This window comes from Tachypleus tridentatus, unplaced genomic scaffold (assembly GCF_004210375.1).
Source record: "Tachypleus tridentatus isolate NWPU-2018 unplaced genomic scaffold, ASM421037v1 Hic_cluster_1, whole genome shotgun sequence".
In the NCBI taxonomy this organism is placed as follows: Eukaryota; Metazoa; Arthropoda; class Merostomata; order Xiphosura; family Limulidae; genus Tachypleus; species Tachypleus tridentatus.
This window is the reverse complement of record NW_027467777.1, coordinates 17,683,865-17,698,241: the sequence shown is the minus strand read 5'-3', so window position 1 is coordinate 17,698,241 and position 14,377 is coordinate 17,683,865. Positions and strand designations below refer to the sequence as shown.

The 14,377-nt window shown below is 35.5% G+C and overlaps 1 long non-coding RNA gene across 1 annotated transcript; it reads left to right on the top strand.

Moving 5' to 3' along the window:
* Positions 1 to 5,772: 5,772 nt before the first annotated feature.
* Positions 5,773 to 6,666, top strand: LOC143241980 (uncharacterized). Its single transcript, XR_013022377.1, has 2 exons — positions 5,773 to 6,096; positions 6,368 to 6,666. It is a non-coding gene; the product is annotated as an uncharacterized LOC143241980 (long non-coding RNA).
* Positions 6,667 to 14,377: the final 7,711 nt, after the last annotated feature.

The following is a 14,377-nucleotide window of genomic DNA, read 5'->3' as shown; positions in this document are numbered from 1 at the left end:
ATACAAGACACCTGGCATCATTATGTACCTGTTTCATGTTTAGAAATACAGGACACTAGGTCTTATGTACCTGTTTCATGTTCAGAAATACAGAAACTTGGCCTTCTGTACCTGTTTCATGTTTAGAAATACAAGACACTTGGCCTTATGTACCTGTTTCATGTTTAGAAATAAAAGACACTTGGCCTTTGTACCTGTTTCATGTTTAGAAAAACAAGACACTTGGCCTTATGTACCTGTTTCATGTTTAGAAATACAAGACATTTGACCTTCTGTACCTGTTTCATGTTTAGAAATACAAGACACTTGGCCTTATGTACCTGTTTCATGTTTAGAAATACAGGACACCTGGCATTATGTACCTGTTTCATGTTTAGAAATACAGGACACTTGGCCTTCTGTACCTGTTTCATGCTTAGAAATACAAGACACTTGGCCTTCTGTACCTGTTTTTATGTTTAGAAATACAATACACTTGGTCTTATGTACTTGTTTCATGTTTAGAAATACAAGACACTTGGCCTTATGTACTTGTTTCATGTTTAGAAATACAAGACACTTGGCCTTATGTACCTGTTTCATGTTTAGAAATACAAGACACTTGGCCTTATGTACCTGTTTCATGTTTAGAAATACAAGACACCTGGCATTATGTACCTGTTTCATGTTTAGAAATACAGGACACTTGGTTTTATGTACCTGTTTCATGTTTAGAAATACAAGACACTTGGCCTTCTGTACCTGTTTCATGTTTAGAAATACAAGACACTTGGTCTTATGTACTTGTTTCATGTTTAGAAATACAAGACACTTGGTCTTATGTACTTGTTTCATGTTTAGAAATACAAGACATTTGGCCTTCTGTACCTGTTTCATGTTTAGAAATACAAGACACTTGGCCTTCTGTACCTGTTTCATGTTTAGAAATACAAGACACTTGGCCTTATGTACCTGTTTCATGTTTAGAAATACAAGACACCTGGCATTATGTACCTGTTTCATGTTTATAAATACAAGACACTTGGCCTTTTGTACCTGTTTCATGTTTAGAAAAACAAGACACTTGGCCTTATGTACCTGTTTCATGTTTAGAAATACAAGACACTTGGCCTTATGTACCTGTTTCATGTTTAGAAATACAAGACACTTGGCCTTTTGTACCTGTTTCATGTTTAGAAAAACAAGACACTTGGCCTTATGTACCTGTTTCATGTTTAGAAATACAAGACATTTGACCTTCTGTACCTGTTTCATGTTTAGAAATACAAGACACTTGGCCTTCTGTACCTGTTTCATGTTTAGAAATACAAGACACTTGGCCTTATGTACCTGTTTCATGTTTAGAAATACAAGACACCTGGCATTATGTACCTGTTTCATGTTTAGAAATACAGGACACTTGGTTTTATGTACCTGTTTCATGTTTAGAAAAACAAGACACTTGGCCTTATGTACCTGTTTCATGTTTAGAAATACAAGACACTTGGTCTTATGTACCTGTTTCATGTTTAGAAATACAAGACACTTGGCCTTATGTACTTGTTTCATGTTTAGAAATACAAGACACTTGGCCTTATGTACCTGTTTCATGTTTAGAAATACAAGACACTTGGCCTTATGTACCTGTTTCATGTTTAGAAATACAAGACACTTGGCATTATGTACCTGTTTCATGTTTAGAAATACAGGACACTTGGTTTTATGTACCTGTTTCATGTTTAGAAATACAAGACACTTGGCCTTATCTGTACCTGTTTCATGTTTAGAAATACAAGACACTTGGTCTTATGTACTTCTTTCATGTTTAGAAATACAAGACACTTGGCCTTATGTACCTGTTTCATGTTTAGAAATACAAGACATTTGGCCTTCTGTACCTGTTTCATGTTTAGAAATACAAGACACCTGGCCTTCTGTACCTGTTTCATGTTTAGAAATACAAGACACTTGGCCTTATGTACCTGTTTCATGTTTAGAAATACAAGACACCTGGCATTATAAACCTGTTTCATGTTTATAAATACAAGACACTTGGCCTTATGTACCTGTTTCATGTTTAGAAAAACAAGATACTTGGCATTATGTACCTGTTTCATGTTTAGAAATACAGGACACTTGGCCTTATGTACCTGTTTTATGTTTAGAAATACAAGACACCTGGCCATATGTACCTGTTTCATGTTTAGAAATACAAGACACTTGGCCTTATGTACCTGTTTCATGTTTAGAAATACAAGACACCTGGCATTATGTACCTGTTTCATGTTTAGAAATACCGGACACTTGGTTTTATGTACCTGTTTCATGTTTAGAAAAACAAGACACTTGGTTTTATGTACCTGTTTCATGTTTAGAAAAACAAGACACTTGGCCTTATGTACCTGTTTCATGTTTAGAAAAACAAGCCTTATGTACCTGTTTCATGTTTAGAAAAACAAGACACTTGGCCTTATGTACCTGTTTCATGCTTAGAAATACAAGACACCTGGCATTATGTACCTGTTTCATGTTTAGAAATACAGGGACACTTGGTTTTATGTACCTGTTTCATGTTTAGAAATACAAGACACTTGGCCTTCTGTACCTGTTTCATGTTTAGAAATACAATACACTTGGTCTTATGTACTTGTTTCATGTTTAGAAATACAAGACACTTGGCCTTATGTAATTTGTTTCATGTTTAGAAATACAAGACACTTGGCCTTATGTACTTGTTTCATGTTTAGAAATACAAGACACTTGGCCTTATGTACTTGTTTCATGTTTAGAAATACAAGACACTTGGTTTTATGTACCTGTTTCATGTTTCTTTCTTTATTAAAAGTTTTTTCAGCATTTAATGCTCAATGTAGATTGTGTGATAAAATAAGTCTTAGAAACCCACCATTAAAGCCTGATAAACTTATAAGTACAGGTTATTTGACATTGTATTCGGTAAGACATTTATTGTAATTTTGTTTCGGTTGTAATACTGTGATTTTTATTTGTTTCGTACTGACAGCTTTTCTTGCTACACGTAACATAATGTTACTTAGCGTTGCTCCAGAAGGTTGGCAACCTTCTCTTTCGTCCAAGTGTGGAAACGTTGTCAGAACTTAATGCTACCAAAGACATAAAATATTAGCTTTATATTCGGATCTTGTATGGATCTCTCGTTAACCGTAGTTTACGTCCCGCACGACATTACCGATTGTCAATTTCTACTTTGTAATCTGCTCTAGGTTGCTTCACGGAGAGTGTTAGTAGAAGGGATTAGAAATTCGTGTTGCTTAGTAACAGGTGTTTTAATAGATGAGAGGTGCACATGTTGCTTAGCGACAGTCACTTTTAGGAGGTGAGAAGTGTAGGTGTCGCTCAGCAATAGTTGTTCTTAAAAAAGGATAAACTAGGGCGTGGCTAGTGCCTAACATAGATGAAATCTCAAGCTCCACAGTTCTGTTCGTGATCCCACAAGAAACTGTATTCAGGGCAGTGGATTTCCTATAAAAATGAGTACAAATACCACTATCCGGCAAAACACTATTAACCTTATCTGTAGCATGGAATAAAAGATGGTCTTATATACTCATGTGCAGATATTTCTTGTGTAGCCATGTGCAGATAGTTCTTGTGTAGTCTTGTGCATAGTTCTTGTGTAGCCATGTGCAGATAGTTCTTGTGTAGTCTTGTGCATAGTTCTTGTGTAGTTATGTGCAGATAGTTCTTGTGTAGTCTTGTGCATAGTTCTTGTGTAGTCATGTGCAGATAGCTCTTGTGTAGTTATGTGCAGATAGTTCTTGTGTAGTCTTGTGCATAGTTCTTGTGTAGTTATGTGCAGATAGCTCTTGTGTAGCCATGTGCAGATAGCTCTTGTGTAGCCATGTGCAGATAGCCTTGTGTAGCCATGTGCAGATAGTTCTTGTGTAGTCATGTGCAGTTAGCTCTTGTGTAGCCATGTGCAGATAGCTCTTGTGTAGCCACGTGCAGATAGCTCTTGTGTAGCCATGTGCATAGTTCTTGTGTAGCCATGTGCAGATAGCTCTTGTGTAGCCATGTGCATAGTTCTTGTGTAGTCTTGTGCAGATAGCTCTTGTGTAGCCATGTGCATAGCTCTTGTGTAGCCATGTGCATAGTTCTTGTGTAGTCTTGTGCAGATAGCTCTTGTGTAGCCCTGTGCAGATAGCTCTTGTGTAGCCATGTGCAGATAATTATTGTGTACTCACCACAAAATTACGAAACGAACAAACAGATGTAGAAGATGAATGTGACGTCATACTTTGTTACAGTAATGGTACATATGGTATGTTGAAGAAACTAAACTTAGATATATACCACCCAATTAAACCACTGGCAGCAAAGAACAGCGTCTTTGGTTTTATCATACACCACCCAAGGGCGTCAACTAAACCAATGAAAGCATTGAACAGCATATTTGGTTTTATTATACACCATCCAAGGGCGTCAACTAAACCAATGAGAGCATTGAACAGCATCTTTGGTTTTGTTATAATACACCACCCAAGGGCGTCAACTAAACCAATGAGAGCATAGAACAGCATCTTTGGTTTTGTTATAATACACCACACAAGGGCGTCAACTAAACCAATGAGAGCATAGAACAGCATCTTTGGTTTTGTTATAATACATCACACAAGGGCGTCAACTAAACCAATGAGAGCATTGAACAGCATCTTTGGTTTTGTTATAATACACCACACAAGGGCGTCAACTAAACCAATGAGAGCATTGAACAGCATCTTTGGTTTTGTTATAATACACCACCCAAGGGCGTCAACTAAACCAATGAGAGCATAGAACAGCATCTTTGGTTTTGTTATAATACACCACCCAAGGGCGTCAACTAAACCAATGAGCAAAGAACAGCATCTTTGGTTTTGTTATAATACACCACCCAAGGGCGTCAATTAAACCAATGAGAGCATAGAATAGCATCTTTGGTTTTATTATACACCACTCAAGGGCGTCAACTAAACCAATGAGAACATAGAACAGCATCTTTGGGTTTGTTATAATAAACCATTCAAGGGCGTCAACTAAACCAATGAGAACATAGAACAACATCTTTGGTTTTAATTACACTCTGGCCAGAAACGTCAGTTAACCAATTTAGTCTTTGGTTAAAATCCGGGATCTGTTGGGTAGGCTAACAACAATTAACTTTATGTTAAGCACATAAGCGTACAACAGATGGTTCGTAATATCAGTAAATGAATTTATCTCTACTTGTAATTAATTGTAAAGAAAACATTCTACTTTTTTGTTTAGCGTAACAATTAGTTGTAAAGAAAGTTCTGTATTCTTGTGTTTAATGGAACTTTCACATTAAAATTGTTTCTCATTGAAACACGAGCTTGAAACTTTGGTTCAACAAACAGTAAAATTAGCCCCAAAGTTTGTTTTGGTTGTATCCCAGTTAAAAAAAAAGCATCCTTAATATTTACATTGTAAGAAATTAATTGGTCATTTTAGATATCCTTACCCCGAATGGCAGAACTTAAATTTATAGTACCAAACATCCGACTTGAAAACTCTTGGTGGACATAGCACCGTTAGCCAGTTGTGTATCTTTATGTTTAACAAGAAAAACATTATAAGATTACATCAGCTTGGCTAGACGATATGAGATAAACGTTTATATAATACGCTATTTACACGTGTATAAAACGCTAAAGATTTGTAATTTTCAACGATAAAAGATGGCTAGGTCTAACGTGATTTGCGTAACAAATACGTCTTATACATTCAAAGGCGTTATCTATCGGTGTTTAGACCATAACGTTAAATACAAACTTTTGCTGTGTAGCGACGAGTTTATAACTGACATAGTGTACGAGAATGTTTATTGAACTTTGGAGTCCATGTCAAAAACGTCTCATTGACTTGTTTACAACAGCGAAATACAATTCCCAATGCCACTAGATCATTAGGTTGTCCAAAGTAGAATAATTATGAATATAGATACTAATGGCCATGACCTCTAGTATCAAGTTCAATACTACATCAGTTTTTTTTAACCCTTAACATTAATCCATTGGTTAGGCCTAATTAAGCCTTACGTACCACCATTTCTAAACAGGACAATCACCTTCTAGTTAGGTAAGTGTTTTGAGTTGAGTATTTATGATTTATTTTGTGACCAATAAGGTAAGAGATGTTTGACTTAGACCTTGACCTTTATCTTACAAATTACATTAGTATATTTATAGTTCATCTCTGTTATTATAACCCCTCCGATGTTTGGGTTTGTGATATGTCTTTCGTCGTAGTGAACGGCGGACTTTGTTTAAAAGGCCCTATTTAAGACCTGAGTCTCCTGAGAAAATAATCACAACTTTATATATACTCAGTTACGTTTTTCTTCTTTCAGCCCACAGAAACTCAACCATGTCGGGCTTATCTTACCGAGATGACAGAAACTTCTGGAATCGTCCACAAATGTGGTTATGTCCAAAACAAGTTATGACTTTCATAAGTGTAGTCAGGTACCTCTCTAAGTTTAGTCGTGCCAATAACAAATTGTTGGTACCTCTCTAAACATAGTTGTGTAAATAGGAACTTCTTGGCTTCTCTTGAAACGTAGTTGTGTTAATAACAGTGCACAAATTCAAGTGTTAAGACTGAAAGTTCGACAATAAATTTGTGATTTCTGTTTTCAAGCACACTTTATATTACTGTGTTATTTGTTAATCCTGTAAATATATAGCATTAAGAATAAATATATGTATGGTTAGACCTTGCTATAAGTTCCCCAGGGGTTCGATTCTTCTCAGTGGACGCAGAAGATAGCCCAATGTGGCTTTGCTATAAGGAAACACACACCCCTTGCTTTAAAAAACAATTTCATGGCTACTAATTAAATTATAAACAACAAATATACACACATCCCTTGCTGTAAAACAATTTCATAGTTATTAATTAAATTATAAACAACAAATATATCTACCACAGTAGACTTAGTATAAGTAACGTTAATTTTCACATCTTTTCATACGAGAACGAGAAGTAATAGTGTGTATGTGCTTGTTCTTATAACAAAGTCACATAGAGCTATCTACTGTGTCCACCGAGGGGAATCGAACCTCTGATTTTTGCGTTGTAAGCACGAAGAATTACCGCTGTTCCAGCGGGGGACTATTTAATATTAAGTATTTATTTAGATTCGTGTAATAGTCAGTAGGGTTTCAAAATAAGTGTTCACATGGAGTCTTAAAAATAGCAATAGAATAATAATTGAACGTGACAACAATTTACCGCCATATTTGTATTATATTGAAAAATGAACAAAATATATAATTAATCCAAGCTTGTAAGTGTAGTTAGATTCACAAATCAAACTGCTACAATAGTTTCTGCCTTATTAACTTCAGTCTGTTTAAATATCACTAAAATAATATTATTCTTAATTAAACATTGTTTTAAACCATTGATTTAAATTAATACTTAAATCTTAGATTTATTTATTCTTAACCGAATGTAATTATAAACAGATAAATTCAAATTATGCAAAAAGGAAGGATGTTTTTCAATAATACCAAACATAATACTTTACACTGAGTTTAGAATAAAACAGATCATTCCTTTCAGTTCTCGAAACTCAGCTGAACAGTAAACAAACGATAACAAAATCTTATCTTTCTGCTACTTTTCATACAAATTTATCACTTGTTTTGTTGAAAGGATTCCTGAAGACCTATCTCTGGGGTTCTCGCGAATTCTGACCTCTTGACTTAACAAGAGTTACATTGTTTGCCGTGTTTTGCACGAGTACAAGGAACTTACGCGACGTCCATGTAATAAATCAGATTAGCTCTGCGGTCGTGATGAATTTTGAAAGAAAAAAAAGAGTTGTTTACCTACTGGAAAGTAATGCTTGGATTATCTTGTGGAATTTGCTTTTAAATTTCTCATAACCTACAAGAAATATTGATCGTTGTTTCATGGTGGATCTTTATAAGCTTTGGTATTACTTTATATCCGGTTATACGATAAATCTTATAAATGTAAGCTTTGGTATTACTTTATATCCGGTTATACGATAAATCTTATAAATGTAAGCTTTGGTATTACTTTATATCCGGTTATACGATAAATCTTATAAATGTAAGCTTTGGTATTACTTTATATCCGGTTATACGATAAATCTTATAAATGTAAGCTTTGGTATTACTTTATATCCGGTTATACGATAAATTTTATAAATGTAAGCTTTGGTATTACTTTATATCCGGTTATACGATAAATCTTATAAATGTAAGCTTTGGTATTACTTTATATCCGGTTATACGATAAATCTTATAAATGTAAGCTTTGGTATTACTTTATATCCGGTTATACGATAAATCTTATAAATGTAAGCTTTGGTATTACTTTATATCCGGTTATACGATAAATTTTATAAATGTAAGCTTTGGTATTACTTTATATCCGGTTATACGATAAATCTTATAAATGTAAGCTTTGGTATTACTTTATATCCGGTTATACGATAAATCTTATAAATGTAAGCTTTGGTATTACTTTATATCCGGTTATACGATAAATCTATAAATGTAAGCTTTGGTATTACTTTATATCCGGTTATACGATAAATCTTATAAATGTAAGCTTTGGTATTACTTTATATCCGGTTATACGATAAATCTTATAAATGTAAGCTTTGGTATTACTTTATATCCGGTTATACGATAAATCTTATAAATGTAAGCTTTGGTATTACTTTATATCCGGTTACAATAAATCTTATAAATGTAAGCTTTGGTATTGTTTTATACCAAGTTATATGATAAATCTTATAGATATAAGCTTTAGTAAAATGTTATATCAGGTTATACGAATAATTTTGCGTATTAACTATGGTATTACTTAATACCATGTTATACGAATAGTCAGTCTGATGGATTATTAGGTCCGATAGTATTTTTTTCTTGGTTATCAGAGATTCTGATTAAGTGATTGAAACCATCTGAGACATGTTTATGAACTGTTGTTTACTGTATTATAAATCTCAGTTTATCTGTTTTTCTTGTTATTACGAAACGAACATCTAGATTATTATTAGAAGTGTTGTTTACACTCAGGTTATAAAAACCCAGAGTGACAGGACACGTTCAAAGTCAGGAGAGAAACAAACTTAACAATATATTTCCTTTATGGAGAAATGTGCGAAGGAAGGCGTGTAACATTTACCACATTGACTCTTCCTGGTATTTACCAAGGCCAGGTTTTAGAGGGCCAGGTGACCAAGTAGTGTAACATCTATCATTTTGACTCCTTTAGTCTGGTATTTACCAAGGCCAGGTTTTAGAGGGCCAGGTGACCAAGTAGTGTAACATCTATCATTTTGACTCCTTTAGTCTGGTATTTACCAAGGCCAGGTTTTAGAGGGCCAGGTGACCAAGTAGTGTAACATCTATCATTTTGACTCCTTTAGTCTGGTATTTACCAAGGCCAGGTTTTGGAGGGCCAGGCGACCAAATAGTGTAACATCTATCATTTTGACTCTTCCTGGTATTTACCAAGGCCAGGTTTTGGAGGCCAGGTGACCAAGTAGTGTAACATCTATCATTTTGACTCCTTTAGTCTGGTATTTACCAAGGCCAGGTTTTAGAGGGCCAGGTGACCAAGTAGTGTAACATCTATCATTTTGACTCCTTTAGTCTGGTATTTACCAAGGCCAGGTTTTGGAGGGCCAGGCGACCAAATAGTGTAACATCTATCATTTTGACTCTTCCTGGTATTTACCAAGACCAGGTTTTAGAGGCCAGGTGACCAAGTAGTGTAACATCTATCATTTTGACTCTTCCTGGTATTTACCAAGACCAGGTTTTATAGGCCAGGTGACCAAGTAGTGTAACATCTATCATTTTGACTCTTCCTGGTATTTACCAAGACCAGGTTTTAGAGGGCCAGGTGACCAAGTAGTGTAACATCTATCATTTTGACTCTTCCTGGTATTTACCAAGACCAGGTTTTAGAGGGCCAGGTGACCAAGTAGTGTAACATCTATCATTTTGACTCTTCCTGGTATTTACCAAGACCAGGTTTTATAGGGCCAGGTGACCAAGTAGTGTAACATCTATCATTTTGACTCTTCCTGGTATTTACCAAGACCAGGTTTTAGAGGGCCAGGTGACCAAGTAGTGTAACATCTATCATTTTGTCTCCTTTAGTCTGGTATTTACCAAGGCCAGGTTTTGGAGGGCCAGGCGACCAAATAGTGTAACATCTATCATTTTGACTCTTCCTGGTATTTACCAAGACCAGGTTTTAGAGGGCCAGGTGACCAAGTAGTGTAACATCTATCATTTTGACTCTTCCTGGTATTTACCAAGACCAGGTTTTATAGGCCAGGTGACCAAGTAGTGTAACATCTATCATTTTGAGGTTTTATAGACCAAGTAGACCAGGTGACCAAGTAGTGTAACATCTATCATTTTGACTCTTCCTGGTATTTACCAAGACCAGGTTTTATAGGGCCAGGTGACCAAGTAGTGTAACATCTATCATTTTGACTCCTTTAGTCTGGTATTTACCAAGGCCAGGTTTTGGAGGGCCAGGCGACCAAATAGTGTAACATCTATCATTTTGACTCTTCCTGGTATTTACCAAGGCCAGGTTTTGGAGGGCCAGGTGACCAAGTAGTGTAACATCTATCATTTTGACTCCTTTAGTCTGGTATTTACCAAGGCCAGGTTTTGGAGGGCTAGGCGACCAAATAGTGTAACATCTATCATTTTGACTCTTCCTGGTATTTACCAAGACCAGGTTTTAGAGGGCCAGGTGACCAAGTAGTGTAACATCTATCATTTTGACTCCTTTAGTCTGGTATTTACCAAGGCCAGGTTTTGGAGGGCCAGGCGACCAAATAGTGTAACATCTATCATTTGACTCTTCCTGGTATTTACCAAGACCAGGTTTTAGAGGGCCAGGTGACCAAGTAGTGTAACATCTATCATTTTGACTCCTTTAGTCTGGTATTTACCAAGACTGAATGTTGTAGAACCAGGTGATCATTTTGACTTTTCCTGGTATTTATCAAAATCAAATGTTGTAGAACCAGATGACCAGACACTGTGACATCTATCATTTCGACTCAGTTTTGTTTCTTGGTATTTACCAAAGTCAAAGATTGGAGGACCAGAAACTGGATAAAACCACTCGTTTTCTTGTATACAAAGTTCCGTAGTTTCACTTACACATTTTTTGTTAGATCTTACTTTATCCACTGCCTTGTATTATGATTTATTTCGGACGAGCATTCAATGTTTATGTTACGTATTATGATATCAAGTAGCCTGAAACCGAGTTAAATTGTGATTTAAATTTAGAAGTTAACTAAATGTCCATATGTATGAAATTTATGATATTTGCCAACAAGATTGACACAGGTTTCTTTAAATACAAATATATTTTAATATACAAATAATAATACACTAACTGTTATTACAAATAAAGATTTATATACAACATTTTTACAAACTTGCAAACAATACTGAGTCTTCTATCTGGTCTGGAACAGAATATTTTATCGATGGTTCACAATGAGCACATTAATTTCGAGGTACATTTAACTTAACGGTTAACTAGCTGGCTCTTCGCTGATCACTCGCTAGTTCTTTCACAGCTGAAGTTATCTCATGTACCTGTAGAAGTACTAACATCCGATGGTAACCTGTTGACATTAAATGATTTGTAATATTCAAAATCTATAAACGTTCATGATCAATTATCTGTAGTTCCCCGATTAATAAACGTTAATCACGTTTATATTTTCGAGGTTTATAGTATACCAACTGCAGCAAACCAACAATATATACTGTCTCTTGGCGCGTCGGTTTATAATCGTTAGGCGAGGTTCTCGAAATTTCAGTTATGCAATAATACTTTTAATCAATAGTATTTACGTACACAGTACATTGTTCATTTTTACTCTCGAGAATCTTCTACAACTTCAGTGAATAGGCGAAGATTTCACATTACACATTTAACAGTATACGTTTCATGCATTTCTTGACACATATATTTCACTAAACTCGGCCCGGCATGGCCAAGCGTGTTAAGACGTGCGACTCGTAATCTGAGAGTCCCGGGTTCGCATCCCCGTCGCGCCAAACATGCTCGCCATTTCAGCCGTGGGGCGTTATAATGTGAGGTCAATCCCACTATTCGTTGGTAAAAGAGTAGCCCACGAATTGGCGGTGGGTAGTGATGACTAGCTGCCTTCCCTCTAGTCTTAAACTGCTAAATTAGGGACGGCCAGCACAGATAGCCCTCGAGTAGCTTTGTGCGAAATTCAAGAAACAAACAAACAATTCACTAAACCAAACATCGATTTTTAAATAAATATATAATAGTAAATACGTCATATCGTTACACTACGCACTAGTGTGATCTGTTTATTCCTGAAACCGGTGGTTATCCTTGCACGTGACATTGTAACCTGATTATTTATAAAGCCAGTGAGTTTGGTAATTGAATTCCATAGTCGAAACGTATCTTCAACTAAGACATAACATTTTATAATCCAAATCTTACAAGTTAAAACAACACGGACATAGCTTCTGTATCTACGTCCATAAAAACATTGTTCGGAAGCTTTCATAATAACAACAGTTACGGCTTCTAACTTCACCGATCTACTGAGCGTCTGTAAACTTACAACGGAACAGAGAGGATCAAACGTGAATCACAGAAATGTTGTTAATGGAATAATACAAAATTGAATTATTATTTAATATCTACAACATATTTTCACAAAGCTATGTATTTAATATTGATATGTTGTTTTGATTTTACACGCGTGTAGATCTGTTTATATTTAGCATTATTATATGGTTTTCTTTAATACAGAGTACTTTCGTCGTTTATATTTAACACTGATATTCAATATCTTCCACTGTTTCCTCAAACACGTCTTCATCTGGCTTGACATGGCCAAGTGGTTAAGGCTACTCGACTCGTAATTATAGATATGAAGACGGCCCGGCATGACCAAGTGGTTAAGGCTACTCGACTCGTAATCCGAGGGTCGTGGGTTCGAATCCCCGTCGCACCAAACCTGCTCGCCTTTTCAGCTGTGGGGACGTTATAATGTGATGGTCAATCCCACTATTCGTTGGTAAAAGAGAAGCCCATGAGTTGGCGGTGGGTGGTGATGATTAGCTGCCTTCCCTCTAATCTTACACTGCTAAATTAGGGACGGTTAGCGCAGATAGCCCTCATGTAGCTTTGCTCGAAGTTCAAAAACAAACATATTCATCTTTGTGTGAGAAATTCGATTTTTTTTTCTCGTGGCCATCACTTAAAATGTTAAGTCTAACAAATACTTATATCTATGTTCTTTACTGTTTTTGTATTTTTGTTAGTTAGGTAGTTAGGGTAAACTTCCCCATAATATATTAATAAAGATGTGTTGATATTCGGTTTTACACTTTAAAATAATTTATTTTATCTAACACTTTTTTGTTAATAAAAAAATCCAAACGCAAGTGGTGTTAAAGAGCAGATCTAAACAGTAGAATGTTTCTTGTTACTAGCAGAAGTTGACACATGATAGAACCTGGATAATACAGCAGATTAAATCATGGATTCTTATCTCTGAACCTTCTGTTCATTCGTCATTTTTCTACTTCTCTGTCATACGCGTAGAACAGAATACAGAGGGCGCTGCTGTAGCACGAAAGCTTTCTTTTCTGCCTTGAAAGCGAAATAAATATATTCTTTCAGTTCGTTCAGACGAAGAGGAGGTTGCGTAGCTTGGTTGGGTCTGTTGAGATCCATGCAGCTTGGTGTATAGTAGTTACCTGCTAATTAGCTTGACTGACTATGTTATTAGGCTTAGCATGCAACGCAACAACTGGTTTTCGTGTTGTTTTCCGGTATCAGAATTAAAGTTTTCACTATAAAATTAACGGTTAGGGAGATATTTTCTTTATCTTTAATTCGGTCACGATGAGTGTTTTTGTCTGTTAGTCTAGAAAACCGAAAGATACGTACCTTAGATTACAGAGTCAAACATTATTGGTTGAGCACGAACCACGTATCTTAAATACATTTTTGATTAATGTATTTTCACCAAATACTTATTAAATAATATTCAGGAAGTTCAAACTCTATTCTTTATGTTTAAATAAAAATAGTTATTTGGAAATTAGATAAATTTTAAATTTGTGTTATAAAGACATATTGTTGGTAATATATGGTTTTGGAGAACGCGAGGCAAACGAATCACACGATATGTAGCCTCTATTATTTTATAAATATTATAACATACTCAAATCAGATAGGAAATATAACTGAGTATGCCAGTATTACTGGGTTATCTAACGTTTAATTCCAATACTTGTGTGTTTTATAATACAAGAATAACTTAAAACAT